Raw genomic sequence first — 9,884 nt, 5'->3', positions numbered from 1 at the left:
TGTGAAAGGGGTCCATGGTACTTGAAAAAATTGGTTAAATAAAGCAAAAAAGGAGGAGTTGTATCCTCCAAAATCCCATAGAGCACATTTTACTTTTATCCTTTTTATTTTAATCTTTTTTTTTACAAGTTGATAATCAGGGTCACTCTGCAGTTGATCACTATTGATATCCTGAAACATCAGTAATTATGCTATGATTGAATGGAGGGACCCTCTAACCAATACCTGGAATGGACGTGACCCTGTATTAATATGGAGATAAGGTCTATTTGTGTTTTTTCACAGAAAGAAAATGCCACACAGTGGCTTCTGGAGCGATTGGTCTACCAGTTGGAAAAGGCCCTTGTTGAAGACCTTGATCCTAGTGCATCTTTTCATAATGAATGCTAAAGAATTATGGGCCCTTGTTCCCTTTCCTCCAATTTTATTACCTGTTGCCCAGGATGCTTCTTTTTTTCCCAACATGTATTCGGGAAACCAGTCCTTGGGCTTACCAGCCTTACCCTACCTGGTGGATCTTTCTACCAATATCTCAGGACTGTGGAATTTTACCAAGGCCCTTTGTTTTCCTTTTCATGAAAATTCTTCTTGTTTAAGACTTACATCTTACGATAGGTCTGGTAATTTTGTTCAGGGGTTTGCCCTTCCTTCACCCTATTTTCAGGGTACCCAACCATCTTGCCATCTACAACCTTTGGTACCTGTGGAGGATTGTTGAATTTTACCATACCTATGAATGTTTCTAGAGAGGCACCTTCCTCTATGGCCCCTCTGTCTGCTGCTTGCCCATGGATGTGGGTTCTAAGGAAGAATCTTTGTTTCCATTACAGCTGCCTCTCCTTTGGGGATGCTGCCAGTCCTTAGCAGAGAAGACTCCATTTAGTGTCTCCTCCAGTCTGACCCTCAGGGCCAAAGACTTTAAGAATTGGGGATTAACAGGTATTTCCCTGTTTGCTGATTGGTCCATTTGTAATAAGTATAACTGTTTTGATTTTCATCCATTTTTGTTTTTAAGAGATTCCTTTCTTTTTAAAAGCTCCTGTGAGTGGATTGGTTTTAATTATAATGGTTTTTCAGAGAAGGGTGTTCCCCTTTCCCCTGCACCTGTTTGTGTTAAATTTCCTTTTGTATTTATAGTTACGAATTCATCCCTTGCTGCAGAGGAAGTTAATTGTGGTAGTGAAAAGTGTTTATTGTCTCCTTGTTGGCATCGGAGTTCTTCTTCAGCCATTTTGCTCCGTGTCCCATTTCATGATGGGTACCAGGAAGCTCACCTGAAGGACATTTTTCCCAAATAAAGCATGTGGTTTGTTCTCAGGAGACTAGGGATTTTGGCATTACAGCCACCATTGTTTCTGCTGTGCTCCTGGCCTTGGTTGGAGGAGCAGGCCCCACCACTACTATTACACAAAATGTTGTAACTGCTAAGGCCTTGAATGATGTAGTTAGAGCTTCATCACAGGCTTTTGTGACCCAGCAGCTGTTGAATGATCATTTACATAGGTCAGTTTTAGCATTACAGCAACAGACTGATCTTTTAGTAGAGGAGATTGAGACTTTTAGCATGATGACTAAGTCTGATTGTTACCCTAAGTATCAATCCTTCTGTTTGACCCCATTTTCAGTTAAAAATAGTTCTCTTGAAAATGATTGGCTTCCTTTATCAAAGGACAATGGAATAATGAGTTTTTGAATTTATCCCTTATATTAACCCAAGATATTATTTGTTTGCTGTGTATGTTAAGGTTTTACATTTGGATTCCTTCTTTTTAGGCAAAGTTTGGAATAATGTTAAAGAGCTTTTTGACCCATTCTGGATTGTTATCTATGCCCTCATGGGAGGTATAGTTTTGGGTTTCTTTTTCTTGTTCTGATGCCTATGGAATATTCAGTGCAGGCAATGTGTCTTTCATCAGAAGGCCATCAGTGTCATGTTGGTCCTCTGGGATCAACACTTGACTACAGACCAAGTGCAGCTGAATGTGTGACTTGCTCAGTTGAAGCATGAGACTCCATAATGAGTGGAGGTGTTCAGCTGGTTAGTCAGTGATGGGTAAGAGTCCACAAGGGCACACTAACCTAAGACAGGCACAATTGCTTTTGTGCTGCTGGCTTCATAGAAGGGATAAGGTGAACAGGTAAATCCTGTGGCCCCATCTGGCATTTTGTAAAGCCTGCTTTTTAAAACTAAAAAAGGGGAGCTGCGGAGCTTTTGCCTTGACCTGTATTGCAGAAGTTGCCACATCAGCTGCTCTTGCTTTAATGCACTTAATGAAAATCCCTCATCAGAGTTGAGAGTTCTGCTTTTGCCTGTTTTAAGTTTTATCTTTTTTAATAAAAGGGACCTTTCTTGAAAACTGGGAATCTATGCTGTCGGCTGCCGACATGAGACAGTCTTGTCAGCAATACTGTCTTGAGGTGGGTTTTGTGGTTTTTCCCTTTATACTTTGTATGTGCTGTAATAAAGTTGAGCCATGATCAGAATACTGTCTTGGCTCTGGTTTTTTTTTTTTTTTTCTCCCATCCTTTTCATTTCCAGCCCTCCTTTCAGGTGATCCCTTTTCGATCTAGAGCCTCTGTATGGCTACAACCCATATTGCTACTGAGGGTCATGTCTGGGTTTTTGGCTATGCAGCAGTAGTGGTTGTGGTCCATGTCCTTGGCTCATATTACCATGAGAGAACATGGGGACTTCCCTGATCTCGGAAGTCACCAGGGACTAAGGGGATGTCCAGGGGCAGTGCAGAACTGGTCAGGTTTCTCACTGGTTGCAGTACTCTGGAGAGCAGGTCTTATACCTTGCCTGGGTAACACAGTGGAGCTGGCCATGGTAGTGATGGCACTGGTAAGCCAGCCTGAGGGCATGAGCATGGGACATCTTACCACTTGTTTGCCCTGTGGTGGCATAGGAGTAGGGTGGGTAGTGATGCCCTCTCACTCCTTATCCAAACCCCAGTGTCATGAGAGCAGGTGAACTGGCTCTACCCCTCACTGGTTGTAGCAGTCATGAGAATGGGCCCTGCACCTTACTTGGGCAGCACAGTAGAGCTGTCCCTGATGGTGGAGGATATGCAGATGAGCCCTGTGGGTATGAGAGCAGAAGAGCTGGCCCCACTACTTGTCTACCCTGAAGCGGTGTGCGCATGGGGGTGATATGATGCTCTCCCCCTTACTCCTCACCAATAGTGTTAGTAGAGAGAGGTGGTCCAGAGGTCATGAGAGCCAGCCCCAAGGGTATGAGAACACCTTTGCCCAGACCTGGCTGCAGCACTTGGGAGAGTGGCCTCTGCACCTTGACTGGGCAGCACAGTGGAGCTGGCTCTGGAGGCATGGGTGCAGATGAACCAGTCCCAAGGGTATGAGAGCAGAACAGCTGACTCTGCCTCCTGCCAGTGGTGGCATTGGGTGGGCTAGCCAGAGCAGTGCTGGAGAGCTTGCTCTGGTGGTGTGGATAAGGGAGATTTGGCAGGCTGAGGAGCTTAGCTATCATTCAGGCCCAGGTCCAGGGCTTTGAGTGGGCCCACCTTGATATCTATATCATCTGTGAATTATTGGGGTATGTGAAAGGGACAGTCCTGCTGATCAAAAGCTCGAGGATCTCCACGACACAGAGCAGTAACAAGTTAAACAGGAGGAGTCCTGCTGAGGATACAATATTGATGGTGTCAAAGAAGCCAGAGACCTGGAACTGAACCACCTCGACTCATTGCAATGAACCTTTGCAAGTGAATATGTATAGATAGAGGGCTATACTGTGGAACACACTGTGACATAGTAAGACTCCAATGAAGAGAAGTTTTCTGTGTTTTGTTTTGTGATTTTTTTTTTGTTTGTGTGTTTTTTATTTTGTGGGGGAGGTTGTAAGGGCAGAGGGTGGATACAAGGAGACGAGAACATGCATGGACCCGGGTACATAATGCAAAACTCACAAAGAATCAATAAAGATGTTTAAAAAATCATTTTATTGTTTTTTTCCAAAGAAAATAAAGCATGGATTTTTATGGTGGTCCATCGACTATCAGCTAGTCGCTGTTACTAGTGTTAAAGTTCAGCGTTAGCTAACCAAGCAATATTATACTTATTCTTCCTGTCTGATTTTGTTCCTGTGGCATGAATGAGTCTGAATTTTTAGTTTTAGTAGGTTGTTCATTTGCTCTTCGTGGTAAAAGAGGATGTGATGGATCTGGTGAGCAAGGGTACTGAAAGCAAGAGCTCTTCGGGGTCCTCTGGAGGTAACCTGTGGTTGACAGTCATGAAGCTTGCAACGGGCTGTTGATATTAGCTGGGACCACGTTTCTTAGAGTGATCAGAAGCTCATCCAGTAGAGATACTAGACAAGGGCCTAAGAATGATCTTTCTATTACTCTGAAGAAATTCCTGACAGGTTCCTATGAGGAATAGCCTGGTTTTGTCATGTTAGGAATAAAGTGATAATTCATGTGTACTTATGTCCATCCTAAAGACGCTATGCAAAATGTTGACGGATGATGAAGGCTCAGCTGGGTGGTGGTGGCCCACGGCTTTAATCCTAGCATTCTGGAGGCAGAGGCAGGTAGATCTCTGCGAGTTCAAGGCCAGCCTGGTCTACAGAGTGAGTTCCAGGACAGCCAGATATACACAGAGAAACTCTGTCTCAAAAAAAAAAATAAAAACAACAACAATCACCACCACCACCAAATCAAACCAACCAAACAAAAAGAGAAATAAATCAAAGGCTCCCAGGCTCTCTTCCAGGTAGAGAGTTCAGTTTTTTTAATGCATGGGTCCAGGTTTTCCATTTGGAAGCAGAGACCATAGCAGAACAAGCCATTTTCTCCATGTACAACATGACATTGCTATCACTGGGCAGAGGTTTCTGGAGCACTCCTGAAGTCATGATAACAAATAAGTAAAACAAGACACTGAAGGTTGGGTCTATGGTAGCAGCAAGAAAACTTTTATCTTGATGACAGTAACATTTAGAATTTAGGTGCAGTGTCAAATTAAGCATTCCTTCATAGAAGTGTGTGTGAGAGAAAGGGTCACCAAAATTTCACCTGGGATTCTAGCCTTTATGCTCTCCAGCCCCTACCTGTCCAGGTCTTGATGGGTATTTATGGGAGGTTGAAGCGTTCGCTGGGATGGTACAATGTAACTGCTTTAGAGCCATCCATGCTTCTGCAGCTAAACCCAGTAAATTTATTAGCTCAGCATGGTGGGCCTCGATGGAGCTGGTATTTTGTTCTGTTAATCAACTGGGGTGAGTAAATATTTGTTTATATCTCTCCAGGGAAAGTTACCGAACAACTCTGTCGGCAGATAGTTAATGAATTCAATGAGATGTTATACATGTGGCACAGTATACCTATAATGATGTTACATTTAGCAAGTAGTATATTTGTGCTCAGTAAATGTTGTTAGTCTTCATCTGAAAATAGAGATGGCAACATTTACCTCATAGAAATACTGTGAAGATTGAATTAATTTACACACACAAACACAAACAGACAGATGCACACACCCTCCAACACAAATAGTGCTTAATATATTTTAATGATAAATATTAACTTTTATTATTCTTAATACTAGCATCATATTTGAGAAGTTATCAAAATTTAAATTGAGATATAGTACCAAAATTAAAAAAACTTTCCTATTTAAATTATTTAAATATTTTAATATCAAATTCTCTCATTTTAACATTTGATTTGTTAAACATGGGACAATGGCATGTAGTTAAGCACTGAAACTCCCCACACATTATCTCCGTTTGTGCATATTAGTGTTTTAATGCCATTACATTTTAATATATATCTTTATTTAAGGACCAAAATCAATATTGTGTGTCCTTACTGCTAATGTACCCTTAAGTCTCTGGAACATTTAAAGGAACCGGGCATTTACTGACATATACATGTATGTCATATATATTACACATACACACACACACACACACACGAGAGAGAGAGAGAGAGAGAGAGAGAGAGAGAGAGAGAGAGAGAGAGAGAGAGACAGAGACAGAGAGACAGAGACAGAGAGAGAGAGAATATTTGGGTTAAAAATTCTATGATCTTAGGTGTGATCTAGTAGGGGACTTACTGGTCTTGGCTCCAGTTTCTTTATGCAGGTAGTTCAGAGCTCATTAACGTTCCCAAGGCTAAGCAGATAAATGGCAGAGCAGTGCTACAATCCTACGGCAGTGCTCATTTGGAACTTGGGTATTTGGTTTGTTGAATCTCCAGGATGAGGAAGCTATGCTTATAAGCCAGATACCTATTTCAAATAGTCTGCTTGTACAGAGTCCCATGGATTGTATGTCAGAATATCCGGGGGGAGTTCAGGCAAAGGAGAGCCCCCGAACACGACTAAATCACATCCCTGCCTCTTTTGCTCTTTGCCACCTTCACGATGGTTCTATCACCTGCTCCATTTCCCTCCTATTATTTGGGAGTAACTTAGATATATTAGCTACTTTAGTACTCACATTTTGAGTTTTAATAAACATATATACTCACTACTTTCAAGATAAAGAATAGCCCCAAGACCTCCAGTTGCTCTGTAGCCTTGGTATTCCTTTCTCTTCATCCCTCAGCTCCCAGCAAGCACTTACCTGTAGCCAGCCATCAAGGCTGGCTTCTTTCACCTGGCATACTGTAGTTGAGATTTTTTTCCTGGTTATGCTCTTATGGTCTGTGGGTTTGTGGCTTGTTCTCTTTCATCCTCAGAGTTTTGATATGTAAAATGGGCATAAAGTGGGTAGGGAGAAAGAATGACCACAAATGTAGTTAGGTGGAAAGGAAAGGCAGTTTTAAATTGTTATCATTCTTATTAGGCCATTGACCATTAGGGATGAAAAAAGACAGGCCTGTGTGCAGCATCAATCCTGAAAGCCTTTGTTTGGTGAGCTGAGAAGAGTCCACCATTACTTTTGGATTATCTATTACCTAGCAGGCCCTAGTTCCAAGGCTCAAATCTTACCAGAAATACTTGTCCCAGGAAAGATCTAGACCTCTGGCATGCAGCCTCTGTCATACTAGTTCCTGAGGATGCTGGGAAACATAGCCATTGCGTAAAGTTCCTTGATCTATTTGTATAAGGCAATCTTCAAAACCAAATCATTGACAGAACTGAAAATTTATAAACCATTGTATTGTGTGTGGCAGGGGAGATAGGGTTATTTAGCAATAGGGTACCACACAGTTTTACAAGAAGATGGGGCTTCTCTTGGCTCAGAATGCACAAGGAGGGGACTGAGATCTAGATTTGCGTTTCCTTCTGAGTGCTGTGTGGCTCTGAACTACCTACAGAGATTCCCTAGGCATTTTTATCTGAATGTGAAACATGGGAGGGAGAGGCCAGTCTTTGATTTTCTTTTCTAGTCTCATTACATTTGCCTGGCAGTCCAATGAGACAGGCAAAGACAGGGGCACAGACAGGGCAAAACAACAAGGAAGATGGGTAAGGGCTTAAGAGAGCTAGGTACTACAAAGGACCCTGTTACTAAGTGTGTGGCTTTGCCTCACTGGTGAAAAAGAGGGGCTGTAAGTCACCCTAAAGGAAGCTCACAAGCCAGACAGAGTACAACAATTTTGAACCTTCTAGTGAAGTCTTTTCAAACACTCTTCAGCTCTTTCCAGGACCAGCTGAATAGGATTCCAATAAACATATTGCCGAAATGTTTGTTTCCGGGTGTCATTTTAGTCTGCAAGTAGCTAAAACAGACCCAGCTCCTATATATAGATGCTACATTTGGTTGTGCTCTAGGACGAGTTTATTACTACACTCCTTGGCAGGCTCCCAGTTGAGACTTTCCCTCAGATTTTGGAATTAGGAAGTCAAAGAGGACCACTGACCATATTAAGGGTCTTTCCCACTCTCTTTCTCTGTTAATACTCTGGATGCCAGCGTAAACCTGTTCCTGTCTCTGCTCAGAGCCTCACAATATTAATGATGACACTGCTTATGGGAGCAGACCAGCCCCACCGTGGCAGTGAATACAGGCAAAGCTCCCCCTGCCATCTGAAGGAAACAATTTGTGTCAAGATGAAGTATAGATGGCCACACACAGCCCAGTCTAGATAGAAGAATCTAGAATCCTTAGTGGCTAAAACAAAGAGAGAGATTTCAAAAAGGTGTTTTGTTTGTTTGTGTTTCTTTTTCTTTCTTATTTTTCTTTTTACTTTTTTTTCTTTTTCTATTTTTTTTTGAGGGTGTGTGTGTGTTAGAATTTTATTCATGAATTTTCCAGGGGGATTTCATGCTAGGACAACAAAGGTGAGGGGAGGAGCAGAGATGGGTACAGTAAAAGAGGGGAGACTGGCAGCAGGAGTTGGGAAGAAGGGATTCTTTACAGAGACAATGTGGGACTCCCGGTTTTTAAAAACGTGCCCTGTCCCTGAGACAGTCCCTCCACCGTGTGCCCTTTGTTTTCTCAGCCCCACTTCTCAGTGGCTTTCTTCACCTGCCTCTCTGTTCTTGCTGTGTTTACCCAGCGTGGCTCTAACTGCCTTCCTGGTCTCCAGAGTTCATGTACTCATCACCCCTCCCCCTTCTCTCCTTCCCTGTTTGAATCTCCCCTCAGGTCTTCCCCACTCCTCTCTCCCAATCTGTCCTGCTCCCAGATTTATCTTTCCCAACCCTCCTGCCTTCCCTCTTACATGTCAGCCCTTTCCCCTTCTGTCTCTCCTTCCCCTCTTCCTCACCTTCCTCCCTTCCCCTGGCTCTCCTCTCTCCCTCCTTCCCCTCTTTCCCTTGGCCCCCTCTCTGCCTTTCACCCTTTCTGCCCTCTCTCCTTGCCCATCTCCCCATCCCCTGTCCTTGCTCCTCTCTCTTCCCTTTCTTCCTCTTTCTGTGCTCCCCCTCTCTGATCTGGTCCTCCTTTATACAGCTCCAAATTCTTGCCTTCTACATTTACCTGCAGACCAAGACACCGCTCCTCTTGCAAGGACTGTTTAAGAAATCCATACCCTCTCCTTTCATTCCTTGGGCATTTCAGAAATGATATTCCTCCCCCAACTACCCCGTCAAAATAAAATGAATTCAGCCAGCTCCTGCTGTGTGTCCTTAAATTCATTCCCTCTAGCTTTGCTGGTTTGAAAGCCTGTACCCTAGAAGGGGCCTCCTGCATTTGCTGGCAACCCTGCTTGAGCCTGATCGTCACAGATAGTGCTTTGGAGTGAAAAAAAAAAAAGGGGGAAAAACCCTCTCGTTGGAGATTTCAAAACAGATTCTACCAGCTTTCAAATCTGTGCACTTTGCGGAGTGGCAGGGCTTGAGGAAGAGGGGTTGAAGACTTGGGGTGTGGGTGTCTCTCATAAACAAATAAGCAACAGAATTTATATATGTATAAATTTGTGCTTTCCCTTGGCATGTTTGGTGTCTGTCTCCCTGGCATCAAGGGTGGGCGTTGTGTAAGTCTGACTTCGCTCACACTTTTGCTCCGGCTTGGGGTATGAGTGTCTGTGTGAGTGTGTGTGATGGAATTGAGGAGGGGGTTGCTGTGTTTTTGATCCGATTCACTTGACAGATTATTTGAATCCAGCCCACCTTTCCGCACATGTCAAACAGATGGGATCATTGTTAGAAGCCTGGAGAGCCGGGCTGAGCGGTGGGTAAGGCAGGGAGGGGGAGGCAGGAGGGGCACCGAGGGGGGAAGGAGGGGGCACCTTCCAGGAGCTTTGTGTTTTCACACATTAGAACTGACAGGAGACCTTCTTCTTTGTGGGTGGGTGGGGGAGTATTTGGGGGCATGGGGCTGGTGAGGGGGGTGGAAAGAGAGAGAGGTGGGGTGTTGGTGGGCAGGGTTATGATGTCACAGCCCAAGTTACAACAGGAGGAAAACACAGAAATGGTTCAACATTTTTTTTTTAAACTTTGGACTGCCAAGAGCTGAAGAGTGGTGTGCA

Source organism: Grammomys surdaster, unplaced genomic scaffold (assembly GCF_004785775.1).
Source record: "Grammomys surdaster isolate TR1022 unplaced genomic scaffold, NIH_TR_1.0 130, whole genome shotgun sequence".
Classification (NCBI taxonomy): Eukaryota; Metazoa; Chordata; class Mammalia; order Rodentia; family Muridae; genus Grammomys; species Grammomys surdaster.
Note: the sequence above shows the minus strand (reverse complement) of the source record.